The sequence below is a fragment of the Pyrgilauda ruficollis genome, unplaced genomic scaffold (assembly GCF_017590135.1).
Source record: "Pyrgilauda ruficollis isolate IOZ18807 unplaced genomic scaffold, ASM1759013v1 scaffold276, whole genome shotgun sequence".
NCBI classification, from domain to species: Eukaryota; Metazoa; Chordata; class Aves; order Passeriformes; family Passeridae; genus Pyrgilauda; species Pyrgilauda ruficollis.
In genome coordinates, this window is record NW_024524111.1 from 143,941 (window position 1) to 156,183 (window position 12,243).

Consider the following 12,243-nt stretch of genomic DNA (forward strand, 5'->3'; position numbering starts at 1 on the left):
TTCCCCACTGCAACAGGACAGCAGGATGAGAGTACCTATCTCTGTGCCCTGATACATTTGTGGGAGACAAAACCTTTGAGGTTTGTGCTAATTGCAGGTTTAGAGGAAATTCAGAAACCTGAGAGATGTATCTGCAGAGATCTACAGGATGCAGAATTTCCATTCACTCACATGAGCTGATGCAGTGCTGCAAGCAGAGGTCAGAGACAGACGAGTGAGGGAAATGCAACGTAGTAGCAGCAGGATGTTAGAAGTCCTTAGGAAAGCCAGAAAACCTTGTTTGGGCTGTTTTCAGGGCTTTTTCATTGTGAGACCATGAGCAAAACCAGTGGCTCGAACCTGTTTAACCACCACCTCAACAAGGCTATTAGAATTTTAAAGAGTTATTCAAATAATAATGGGTCCTCATTTAATTTGTTTCATTAAAGCTGATTTTGGAAGGTTGGGGTGAGCAAGAAGGGGATGGGAACTTCTGGAACAACTTGCCAATGAAAACAGTGTTTTCAGTGAATGTCACACTGCGTAAGTGCATCAGAAACTTCCTCCTATGAGGTGATGACAGCCAATGCTCATTGCAGCTGGGTCCACTGTGACTCAGTGACCAGCAGATGTCTGTGAGCCTTTGGCAAGACCCTGAGTGCCAAGGAAATAACATTTCCTGGGATAAGGAACATCAACTCTTTCTACCTTTGGTCTGCCAGCAGATTAAAGGATATACAAAAGGAATTACAGTTTTTTTTTTCCTGAAATACCAGCTGTCCCTCCAAGCCCAAGGCATTACTTTGGAGGCTGGGAGCATCCATGGGAGCTGCTGATGGTCCAGCGAGGATCAAGCACTGGCTGGGTGCTGGCTGATGCCAGGTGCCCCAGTGGGCTGAAGGAGGCAGAGCCAGCAGCAGCGCACTGCCCCCCCGCCCGGACCCTGCCGCGGGGCTCGGCACTGCAGAATGGGGCGGGTTCTGCTGCAGAAGCCGAGCCAGGGGAAAGAATCCCAAACATCCAACATCATCTCCTGGCACTGCAGAGACCAGGAAAGTGACCGCTTCGGCGCCACGCTCCGCGTCCACATCCCTGACTGTGCCAGTGAGACTTGGGAAGCACTACAAGTAGTGCTGCAGAGGGCAGCCGGACCGAGCCTGCCAGAGAATGGAGTAACTGTGGGGTGTGCAGGGAGCTGGGGTGGGTGAAACCACTGGAAAATGGCTGGGAAATGCTATAAAACCCCCCAAAACATTGACCAGGGACGCTCCTGTTAAAATGCCAGGTGACAACCCAGGTGGGAGAAGCTCTTGGCGAGCAGAACCAAAATGAGCTTGGCAATGTGAAGGAAATAAGACAGAATTTTGCAACTTAAGTGTGTGCAATTAAGTGCACAGGAACAGAGCAAATGCTCCCCATCCACCTGAAAGTGGCTGGGAGTGACAAGCTGACTTGCAAGATCAGGAGAAGGAAACCAGCAACAGTGAAGTGGCTCTTCAAAGGAGATCCAGGCAGCAGAGAGCAATCTCAGACCCCTGGGGCCAGCAAACACGGACCCATGGGGAAGGGCTGGAGGAACCTGGGCTCTGCAGCACAGGAGGGCAGAGGGACACAGAGCCTTGAGCAAGGGGCTTAAGCTGCTCTGAAGAAAATCCAGGAAAAGAGCTTCTCCACAGCCACGCCATGCTGCCAGGTACCCTTCTTTAAATCTTCCAAACATTCACATGTTGGCAAATAAAGCTCATCTCGGTTAAACAACCACACTTACAACCTTGACACCAAGCCAAATGCATCCATTTCAGGGTTATTTCCTTCTAGCCAAAGGCCAAGGAATGGAAGCCACGAGGTGCCACCTTGCAGCAGGAGATGCCTCCACAATGCCCCAGGGATGCTCTGGCAGGGTTGTGCATCAGCCCCAAAGGACCCATATCTTGCCCCAAAGGAGCCAGTGTAGTTGGAAACACATCCCAAGGGATGGGACAGTCAAATATCAGCCCCCTAAGTGCCAGATTTTAGATGTCACTTTTCAAGGGAACCCAAAGGACTCATCAAAAAGGATGCTCATGGCCACAGACCCATGGTGGATGCTTGCAAAGGAGAGACCACAGGGAGGTGTGTGGACCTCCAGAGACAAGCAGCTTGTTCCCCAGCATTCTGGAAATGAGAGGCACAGCACTGCAAAAAGCTCCAGGCACATTCCCACCATCCTTGCACCTGGGGGACAGCTGAGAGGAGAACCCCTCCATGAACCTGGAAAAGCAGAAAGTGCCCACCTTCCAGGGCATCCTCCAAAATAGATAAGGATGCAACCAGGAACACCTCTCCACAGTGCCCAGCAGCAGCCAACCCACAACCCCCCTCATTCACCTCCTCCTCCAGAGCTTGCCGGCTGCCCTGGCTTTAATCCCACAGGCAGCATCATCCCGATAATTTCCTCCATTTTCAATCTAGTTCCCTCCATTTTCAATCCACTGATCTAGGGGCAGTCCACAAATCCCTTCATCCTGAGAGCGAAGCAATCTACTGCTTCATCTCATCCCATCTCCACTTCTTTAATCCCTGGAAACAGGGATGAGGTTTGGAGCACAAGGGCTGCCCCAGAGCAGACTGTCCAGGTGCTGCTGGACAGAAACATGGGGGAGTGGGGCTACTCTCATGAATGTCACCCAACTTCTCAAAGCACCTGGGGCAGGTCCGAGCCCCTCCTGATCCAGGGATGGGGGAACAGATCTTCCCACTCCCCCCAAGTGCCATGCTGGGGACGTATGGGACAGATGAGGTGCAGCACAGAAAACATGTGGGGATCAATCAAGGGTGATGGGGGTAGTTACAAACACCTTGGTCCCATCAATCCCGGTTGGATCCAGGGCTCTGTCTGCAATTCTAAACCCATGAGTTTGACCCTGGCCATGGATCCTCTTTGGGAATGGGAGACTGATCAGAGACATGGGAAATGGGACTCTTGTCTGCCTTCCCTGGAATAGTGACCCAGCACCCCGAGGGGATAGGTCGGGATGCAGACTGACACCATCTCTCCTTTGCCAAGCCCCCGCTGGTGCAGGGCCAGAGGAGGCGGGAGCAGGGGATCGCACACCGATGGCCACCACAGGGCTGCGTCCCACCCAACACTGTCCCCAGCCCAAAGGAAGGGGCTGCAGGGCAGTGTGTGACAGGGCTGTGTGGTGGCCATGCTGGGCTGCACTGTCCCCATCCTGCACGGTGCTGGCTCTCCCCGCTCCAGCTGGCGAGGAGGAGGATGGGGGCCCTCGGCATCCGGGGGTGGATCGCCAGTGTGCTGCACTCAGACCCTGACAGCAGGCTCCAAAACTGTCACTCCCGATCTGTTTTCACTTCAGCTAAACCTCAACCCCGATTACAATCAAGGAGAGCCGCCTCTCCTCTCCCCTTCTCCCTGTGGTAGGTCCTCTGTAACCTTGGGTCTCAACGCTGAGCCAAACCCCAGCCAGGGAATAGGTGAACTGGCTCCGCTGGGAATTGGGGGTGCTGGAGACGGGGTCACGACTGCCCCTGTCCCCAAACCTGGCTCTGGCAGTGAGGGCACAATGGTTGCATCCCTGCAGGGCTGTGGCTGTCTGTCAAAATCCATGGGGGATGCACCACCGATATCACCAACACCACAACCTGCCTCTGCCATGGGTGGTATCCAGCTTCAAAGTTGCATCCATGGACTACAGGGGGTTTGGCAGCAGTAGCGTGCCCCCACTGCCCGCTGCCAGCTCACTTAGCAACCCCCAAATTAAATAAATAAATTAAACCAGATCCGTGTGTGTGCGCGTGCAATCACAGCACCAGGATGGATGCATTCAGCAGAAAGCTAGGAAAAAGCTCAGCGGATGGAGACAGCCCTCACCGACTGGGGAAGCTTTCAAATTCCCTTTCCAACTCAGCTGGCCATAAAGCAGCTGCAGAGAACCATCAGACTCCCGTCACAGGGGCTGTCACCCACCCTCATGCCGCAGGACTGGGGGGCTCAAGAGCAGAGGGTTTGGGGACCATCCCTGCTCTCCAAATTTGGGCACACACAGCCTGCAGTCAGGGCTCCCAGTGCTCCGCCACCACTGGGACTGAGCTCATCCCAGTGTGCCAGGCATATCCTCCCCCCACCACGGAGAGCCACACCGCCAGCAAGGTGCCCTCTCCGCCTGCTCTGCAGCAAACACCCATTTTCCAAGAGGGGGCCTGGAAAAAGCAATTGATCCCCTGGGAAAAGCAATCCCAGGACCACCAAAGCAGTATGGCTGGCTGGTACCCAGGGGAGTACCCCTCAAGGTGGGGTTGAGCAGCTCCCTGTGCCCCTGGTCCACCCCCAAAGGGAGCTGGCCACCACTGAGAGATTTGCTCCATCCGCCAGTGATCCTGAAAGCATTCCCCTCCCCACATCCCACACTACATTCCTGCAGCTTCTCCAATGCTATTTTGAAGGCATTGAAATAATGTTGGAGGCACTTATAAAGAGATTTGTCCCAGCAGCCTTTTGTCCTCACCTCAAAATGACCATTTTTCTTTGAAGGAATAAGCGACCACTTAATTCAGAAAGATTAAAAGCACATTTCCTGCAGTTATTTCCCAAGAAGAAAATTTTGCTTTTGTGTCTGAGAACGCTGAAAATATTTATATAAATGAATCCCTAAAAGAAAGGGGGAAGTCTGAGATTAAGAGCTTAGGAAATATTACCGGGTTATTCTAGAATTCTGTATTAAGAGCAAAACCCCAGCTATTAGGAAAGAATGCCTGTTTGTTTTTTCTTTCAATTCAGCGTTGGGTTTCTGTGTCAAAATGCAGCCCAGCATCTGTCCTTGCATCTGTCAAAACCAAGGTCAATAATTTTATGGAAACTTAAACACAATGTCCTTGAGCTACTGTTTCTTGTTTATTTTTAAGCTAGATGTGACTTCCAATTAATAAAATCAGATTTTTTAAGATGGCTCACATTCAAATCACATTATCCCAGAAATCTCAGATTATGAGAAACACGTATCTGAGAATATTTTTCCTTTATAGTATGGAGATGATAATTTGAGGTTGATTTCAACAGCTTTTAAGTACTCTACAACATTTGCCAATAATATTTCACTTTTCCATTCATAAAGTGATGATGAAACCAAGGAAAATGCAACAGAAACATGAGGGTATCAGGAAGAATTTTGACACCCTGAGGAAAATGGGTATCTGAGGGCAAACAGAAAACAAAGCGAGCATCATAATAAAAGGGATTCCTCTCTCAGAATCAAATTTTTCCAGCAAAAGGAAAGAAAATTAGTGAAAATAGGATGGAATTAAATAAGAATATTTATAGCATTAAAAATTAATGGATGTGGAATGGAATTAGAAATGTTTTTTTAAAAAAATACTGGAACTAGAATGGAATTCAAAATAAAAATATTAAAATTTTGGAAATACAGTGGAACTAAAAAGTAGAAATACCTAAAACCAAACAAAACAAAATAAAAGAAGGTAAAAAATCAAATTAATTAGGGTTGGGGGTTTTATTATATTGCCACGCTAAGACATGACTAACATCCCTGTTATTTTAGTGGCCATTCCTTGAAGGTAATTCCATTTGTGCCATTCCCAGCCAAGTGCAAACACAAATGACACTGTCCAAAGCCTGAGTTGCAAATCACGGAATTTAGGAACAGCTGGATATTCTGGTTAAGGAAGAGATGGATGCCTCCCTACCCAGGGTGGCACTGGCTGCCGGGCATGGGTAAAATGGAATTTAACTGAAATAACTAATTTAACTATTTAACAAATAATTTAACTAAAGCACATGCTTTGAGAACGATGATTTTGCAAAACAAAGTCGCAGCAAGATTTGTCAAATTTAACTCGCACAAAATATCTGGCAAATTTTTTTTTGCAAAAACAAAACCAAAAAAAATATTTGGCAAAATAATTTCCTAAAAATATTTTGGGAATTTCTCCCAGGAGAGACTTGGGGAGCAGCCACTAACTTAAGGGAATACCATCGCTCGCGTGCCGATGTCTCCCATAATCCCACCTCACGCTGCCCCAGACGTAAATTTCTTCCACGAGAGATTCCCTTAAAACTGCTCCTAAGCGTTCAAAGCTCTTCCAACCCACACTGGAGCCTGGGACCTGGCTCATTTCAGGACTCTTCCCTGACTTACACTGGTGGGACAAGTTGCCCACAGCGGGTGGACTTCACTAAGACAATCTTTTAAATCTCCTTACCTTTCCCAAAGAACCGCTTTCGTGCTGCTTTGGCGGGAGGGCGATCCAGACAGATGGCCAGTCTTTTCACGTTTGGAAAGGATGAAAAATGCTACAGGGGGAAAAAAAATCCCAGTGATTTTTTTTTCTTATTCCGCTGTTCAGCGCGGAAGGGCTCCCAACCTCATTGGCCCTGGGAGAACCACCACGTGGCACAGGATGAAGGACACGTGACCTATTTTCTCCCAAATCCCTGGGTTTGCTGGAAAGGGGGATGCACCCACTGCTGATGCTCTTGTCATTTCATGGACTTTGATTTTTTTTTTTTTTTTTTTTTTTTAAAGGCCACTGAGCAAATCTGGATGGCTCCAGGCAATGAGGGCGAACCAGCCAACGCTTCCAACACGAAGGAGGAAGGATCTCAGCCTGAGATGAGCTTTGGTGCTCTGCCTCTGTGCAGGGGGAAATTTGGGCATGTTTTGCAGAGTGCCTGCCCACCCAGTGCAGGGCCAGAGCCTCAGGGAGGGACAGGAGGGCTGTGCTAAACCCTCCATCTCAGAGGCAGCAGCATGGTGGGAAGGACCAGGCTGAAGCCCTGCCTGCACATCCCAGAGTTCAGCTGCTCCCTGCAGGAAGCGGACGTGTTACAACTGTTCCATCACCCAAACCAGATGATCTTGTGCCCCGATGTTGCTCTTGACCCCTCCTCAGCTGCTCCCATCCTCTGCTGTCCTCCTGGCTGATGCACCAAACAACTGCTCCAAGAGATGACAATCTCCTTTGGAGGCTGCTGGAACAGCTTTCTGGGAAGGTGGACCAAGAGCAGTGGAGGGACTGTGGCACACTCCAGGTGGGCACTGCCTGCTCCCACCAGCCCTTGGCCACATCAGGCCCAAAGGGTGTTTCAGTGTCCCCCCACAGACACTCATCCAGCCCAAAATGCAGCAAAATTCTGGGCCTCCCAAAAAGATCCCCAAGACCCTGTGGAGCAAGGAAAGCCAAGCCACTGCTCCCAGAATCTGATTTTGACTGGTGCTAGGGGTGTCCCCTTGTCCCAGCTCTGAGCCACCACATCCCAGCTGGCCATGGTCCACAGGCCAAGCATTTTCTGTCCTTCCTTCATTATCCAGGGCAGGTACCAGCCCTTCGGTGTCCAGACATTCAGTTTGGGGAAGGGAAAAGGAATTTTTGTAGCCCTCAGATATCCTCATGTTTTGTCCATCAGAGCTCAAGCCAGTCGGACCAGTCAGAAGCAGCATTTTTCTGGCCACCCAAGTCTCCACCGGGCTGTGCCAACCCTTGCCTGTGTCATCTTTCCATGCCAGGGATACACCTGTTCACCTCAAAGCTACGGCCAAATCTACCTTGGGCACCTGCCCTTGGTAGAGCAGCTGTCCCCAGCCACCCCATCACCCAAGGGCTCAAGACCTTCTTATGCAGGGGTGGCACCTAAGGCTCCTGAGAGGACCAGCTGAGCTTGGTGAAGCAGCCATGGCCATCTCCAGCCCTTCTTGGCATCACCACCATGTCCCAAATGCTGGTTCTTCCTTGCAGATGTTCCCCTTCCATGGCTCTGCACAGTGACGGGAAGCATCAGAAGCACAGCCCCTAATTCCAGATTCTTCCTGAGGCCAGACTGTCTGACAATGCTGTTCCCAAAACCACAAGAACAGCCATAAAAGGCCCCAAACAGTGTAGAAAAGTGCAGGGTTTCACCCAAATCCTCTCTGGCTCGGAAGGTCACACTCCAGCCAGATCATGGGGCACTCAATTCCAATAAAGACACACTGAGGGAGAAACTTCCCACACTAAAATTTTCAAATGCAAACTACGGCCACAACCCAAAGCACCCAGCTCGTCGCTTGCCCCTCCCACGTTTTCTGATGGCCACAGAGAAGAAACCTGAGCACCCTGGGATAGTGGAAGGTGTCCCTGCCCATGATAGGGGTTTGGAACGAGATGACCTTTAAGGTCCCTTTCAAGCCAAAGCATTCCATGATTCTGTGATTCCGTGAACTCCCACCCCACCTTTGAGCCCCCTCCTTTCTCCCCAGCAAAGCTAAAGCTGGCTCCCCAGTAATCTTCCCAATAATTATATAATAGAGAGGCAGGCAGATAAATCATTTCAGGCCACTGTGCCGATAGAAAGCAAGCTGGATTAAAAGATCAGAACAAGCAATACTTAGATTAAAATGGTTTGTTATTTTCAGCTGCGGGGAAAAAAAAAATCTGTGGCTAAAGCACGGAAGACGCCAAGCAAAGGCGCATCATCTTCTTTCCCCCCCGCAAAACCCAACATTTTTACGTATTAGCTAAGAGAAGTTCTAAGTTTCCAACCTCAAATCAGGTTTTGCTTCCCAATAAGTAAAAAAAAAAAACCACTTTGCCAGTTCATATCACATTTTAGCGAAAGATTAAGAGATGCTTCAATTTGTGTTTTGCCCACATGAAGCCATCAGAGCCCTTAAATCAGGAGAACCTATGCATGGCTTGGCAAATAACGTCACTGCCTACGAAAAATGTGGCTCCTGGCGTGATGGGCACCAACCCCTTTGCCTTGTCCCATGCCTCCCCACACCCTTGAGCGGATGGCAGGCGGATGCCAGGCTTACCGGCGGTGCAGAGGTGGCAGTGGCAGCTGGGAGAAGCCCATCAGACAGTAGGACGGCTCTCTACAGGGACCTATATGTTGTCCCCCTGGCCCCCAGCAAGGTCAGCAGCCTGGGGTGCTATGCTCTGACTGATGGCTTTGGAAAGGCGTGAAGGGGAGGCAGGAACAAAAGGGGGAGAGAGGGAGATGGTGCTGGGGGCCGAGCTCTCTGCAGGGCATGGCGCTCATCAGCCCAGTTTGGATCGATGGGTGATTCACCTTCAAGTTCAGATTGAGCAGAAGGGTCAAACTGGGAAATGGTTTGGCACTGGTGGGTACGTCCCTACAGCCTCATGTCACAGCTGTTTGCCTTGCTGGAATGGGCAATTACCACCCCACAGCATCTCCAGAATCAGCATTCCCACCTGAGCACATTGCTAACATCTTCCAGCATCAGCAGTGACCACTCATCCCATCACCTGGATGGGAGATGGAGCAGCAGTTTTTTCAGTGTAAAGTCCCAGAATATCCTGAGTTGGACGGGATCCACAAGGATCATCGAGTCCAACTCCTGGCCCTGCACAGGACAATGCCCACAATCCCACCTTGTACTCTTCCAGGTGTTTCTCCCAGCTGTAGTTTTGCTATAAACACATCACGGTACCACACACACAGAGCATCAGCCTTGAGTTACGACGATGGAATCCCATGGAGCAAGAGGTCCAAGACACAGCCTTGGGGAGGGCTTGGACAGAGACAGGCACCAGGCTCCTCTCCCTCCTGTGGATGTGGGAGAGGGGCTGGGACACACACCTGGGAGAAGGAATGGGATGGTGGTCAGGGAGCATGAGAAGGCAGAAAAATTATGTCAGAGGCCTTACCAGAGGGAGATGGGAGCTGTGAGATGTGATGCCCACCAAAATTTCGCCTTATATTGCAGGAAAGTGTATTCACTAAAGCCAGAGAATAAAACACACTTACTGGACAGGTGATGGCAGAAACCTCAGACCAGACACCACCAGTACCCACCACATCACCAGACACCATGGATAAACCTCCTCACAGTTTTTTTTTGCAAGTTGTCTACTTGCTGCACCTGCAGCTCTGCTGGGAAACCTCCATCCCCCTATCCAAAACACACCCTTGTGTTGCAGCTGCAGGCTGTCTGCTCTGGCCAGTCTCTCCCAATGTTTTCTGTGCAGAAAACAGGGATAAGTGACACTCATAAAAGGAATGGGAGAAAAGAGAAATGGGTTTCTCCGTCACTACATTTCTGCTTTATGAAGCTGTCTTCTCCCTCAGAGACACGCATCCTCCCCTCCACTAATGGAAATATTGCCCTACCATCCATTCGTGCCAGTCAATGCCTGGGACAACACGATGCCCTAAAGCCACTCCTGATCTATTTTAGTCACAAAAGCAGAGTGGCTGATGAAAATCACCCCGTCTCTGCACTTCCCAGCTTAGCTCTTTCTCTGGTTTTAATGGAATGACCAGCGCAGTGGAAAGCAGGCAGCGAGGGCGGAGAGACGGCAAGTTGAGAGACCTGCACAGATGCAGGAGAGAGGCCCCAGCACCCTCCCTGCAGGTGCTCTACAGCCTGAGGGACCTGCAAAGATCCCTCCTCCCAAGATTTGCCCAGAGAAGCTATTGCTGCCCCATCCCTGGAAGTGTTCTGGGCCAGGTTGCACGGGGCCTGTGTAAAGTGTCCCCGTGGAACAAGATGAGCTCTAAGGCCCCTTCCAATCAGAGCCATTCTGGGATTGTATGACTTGGAAAGGACCTTACCTTACCCTACAGGATGGCCTTGAGCTCCAGAGTGATTCCTGGGAAGGTCTGGCTGCACCAGAAAAGGGCATGCTGAGCGTGGGGGAGAACTCAGCAGTCCACGGCACAAGCCTGCAGACCAGGACACGGCAGAGGTTAAGGCATGGCACAGAGAAAAGACCAAAGCTGCTTAATGTGAACTTCAGAGAGAAGTAAAGCACAGACTGGGTTGGGGGTCGGGGGAGAATGATCAAGAGCATCACCTCCAGGTTGTGTTTGGGTAGGCAAGCAGAATTTTTTTTTTTCCTACACTGCAAACAGGTTTGGGCAGATCCTCAGCATCCACCAACCACGGGAAATCATCCTGTGGAGGAGGAGATCCCTGGAATACCAGAAAGTCTCCACGGTGATCACAGACCAGCAGTCCTCCTTTGTGGTCACCTGCCTGTGGTCATGCCCAGCTGTGGAGCCAGAGGCCTGCTTCCTGCAGAAATCCAGCAGTGGTGGAAAAGATCCAGCACGTTCCAGCACCATGGGTTCTGGGTGCCAGCTGGATTTTTGCTGCTGCTCCCAGTAATTAACTGGGGCATGCACTAACCGTCAATACAATCAATGGAGCAGCCTCAGCCACTAATAAACTGAGTGCCAGAGGGCTGGAAAACCTCTCCACTGCCCAGAATATTCCCTGGGCAGCAGGGTGAGTGGGCAGCAGACCCCTTGCTTGAATTTGGTCCTGCTCTTAGTGTGATGGGGCACCTCATCTGTTAACAGGGAAAAACTTTCTCTTCCCGGTGGCTCAGCAACCTCCATGCTTATCCCCAGTGACCTGGGCACTTCCCTGCCATGGGAAGGAGCCTGCCAGTATGAGGGGAGCCCATGGGACCTCCTGAGGTCAGTCTTCAGCCCTGCTGATGCTCACAGCAGCATCAGCACTAAGGTCAGAGTAGGTTGCCCAGGGCTTTATCCCTTTGGGGCTGAAAACCTCCAAGGATGGAGCATACACAGCCTCTCTCAGCAACCAGCTGTCCTCAGAATCTATGTTTTTTCGCTCAATAATTCTCTGCATGTCCTCCAAGGTAGCGGCTACATCCCCAGCCGATGTCACCTGCAAGCAGCACAGGTGCCAGGATGGACTCTGAGGGATTTCCCTGCTCTCCACTGAGCCTACACCAGCCAGATAAATTCTTAATCCCAGTAACTGCTGCAATCGCAACATCCAGTCCCAGGGGCTCTGGCCAAAGATAAAAGCTTGGAAGGGATGGAAATCTCAAACTGTGACTCACCCGCAGGGTCAGGGCGGGATCCCGTGGAGCTGGTGGTCAGCAGTGCAGGAGGCAGGGAAGGATCTGGAAGACAGCACATGTCACCACCCTGAGGAGCCCAGGCAGCCCCCCCACCTGGAATCCACAGAGCATCCTCCCAGCCCTGCTGCTGTGGCCAAGGGCAACACAGGAAACAGGGAAGCCCAGGGCCAAATGAGAGGAGTCCCTGGTAATTGTTTTATTCAAATCAGTACCAATTGCTGGTCACTGATTCCGGGATTGATAATAAGAAGGGAAAATCCTCATCACGGCATCAGTCTCATCAACATACCCATGAAAAGGGAGCTCAGGCAAGGATTTAGGGATGCTGGAAGGACAACGGGTTGCAAGGAAACCCCAATCCCTCTTCCCAGAGCCAGTGTGGGCACAAATCATCAACCCACATCCCAT

The 12,243-nt window shown here is 50.8% G+C and overlaps 1 protein-coding gene across 38 annotated transcripts in view; it reads right to left on the reverse strand.

Moving 5' to 3' along the window:
• Window positions 1–12,243, reverse strand: part of PCBP3 (poly(rC) binding protein 3) — a 55,715-nt gene that overhangs the window by 33,123 nt on the left and 10,349 nt on the right. For 29 of the 38 annotated variants that reach the window (XM_041471748.1, XM_041471767.1, XM_041471764.1 and 26 more), the window contains exons 3-5: window positions 11,815–11,877; window positions 10,553–10,663; window positions 6,196–6,286 (exon numbers count right to left, since the gene is read on the reverse strand). The exons of 1 other annotated variant lie outside the window; for it this stretch is intronic. The gene's annotated coding sequence lies outside the window, so the exon portion shown is untranslated. The remainder of the gene's footprint in view (window positions 1–6,195; window positions 6,287–10,552; window positions 10,664–11,814; window positions 11,878–12,243) is intronic. 8 more of the 38 variants (XM_041471741.1, XM_041471737.1, XM_041471739.1 and 5 more) reach the window with 6 other exon arrangements.